Here is a 1471-nt window from a genome sequence, read left to right on the forward strand (position 1 = left end):
TGGGCACCCCGACTAATGTAACAAACGATACCATGTTAACAAACCAAACAATATTTGAATGGGTGTCCAGGTTCTCCTCTCAGTTCCTTATGGATTTTCAAGATTACAGCTTAGGGACTATGTTAGCATTTGGGATATTAGTCCTCCTGAATGTATCCCTTATAATGGCACTTTACACCATGTGGAGGAAGCTTCTCCCAGAAACAGAGAATGCTGAATGGCAGGGAAAGTGGAGAGTTTTAGGAAAGAAATTAGAAGCATGGGGTTCCCCGGTGCCATGGGCTTTTACTCCTGAACACTTGCAGGATCCTGAGGAGCTAGGCCTGTATCTGAGTAATGGGTGTTGCGGCTCAGAAAGATCTGAGGTGGAACAGCTTATCTGGGGCTTGGCTTATGCTTACCGAGGCATATATACTGTTCTGGAGAGAGAGAGTGTCCAAACTGAGGCTCAGGCCAAAGAGGAAAACCTCTCAGGCACATCTGACCAGCCAAAGGAAGCACCAGTATCAAAGTCAGTTGCCCCGGTGGAAGGCCAGAAATGGAAACGTGTGTCCTCACGCCTAGAACGCAAAGAAGAGGTGGCGAAAGAAGAGGAAGATCCAGGCGAGGGGGAGACCTCAACACCACCACCACCAAGAAAGGCAACAAAGAAAAGTGAGAGGCATGGACATAGTGATGATGAGGATGATGAGAGAGTCAAAGTTACCACGTTTCGTCGACCCATGAAAATGTCTGAGATCCAAGGCTCAAGAAAGGAGTTTATTCGACGTCCGGATGAGAGTATTGTCACTTGGTTGCTTCGGTGTTGGGACAACGGGGCCAACAGCGTGTCCCTCGACAGTAATGAAGCTCGCCAACTAGGAAACATTGCCCGTGACCCAGCTGTCGACAGAGGGATCAGCCGGTATATGGATGGAATCTGCAGCCTCTGGCAACGAATGTTAGTAGCTGTGAGGGAAAGATATCCCTACAAGAGTGACCTGGCACCTAAAGTGAAAAGATGGAAAACTATTGAGGAAGGCACCCAGTATTTGAGAGAAACAGCTGTGGCGGAAATGCTATATGATCCCACGTTTGATCCTGAAGATCGGGACCATGATCCAGAGAAAGTAAGGAGTACACCCGAAATATGTCAGAAGCTTTCAAAAACAGCACCAGAAAGGTACGCCGGTACACTAGTGACAACGTTCAACAGATATGAGGACCAAGACAGAAAACCCCCAGTTTTTGAACTGATTCTTACACTTCAAAACTTTGAACAAAAATTTCCGCCATCACACGCTTCCATTTCAGCCATATCAAGGTTAGAAGGACAGATGGAAGACGTGTTAGAGAAAGTATCCCGACTGATTGATAGGGTTGAAAAGATTGCAGCTTTCAGAAGCAAACGCCGTCCTGCTCGAGCAAATGACAGCACTAACTTCATGTCACGCGCGGCTCTGTGGAGTTACTTACGTGAAAATGGAGAAGA

Source organism: Cyrtonyx montezumae, unplaced genomic scaffold (genome assembly GCF_038088225.1).
Source record: "Cyrtonyx montezumae isolate F1298 unplaced genomic scaffold, pur_monq_1.0 scaffold_28, whole genome shotgun sequence".
Classification (NCBI taxonomy): domain Eukaryota; kingdom Metazoa; phylum Chordata; class Aves; order Galliformes; family Odontophoridae; genus Cyrtonyx; species Cyrtonyx montezumae.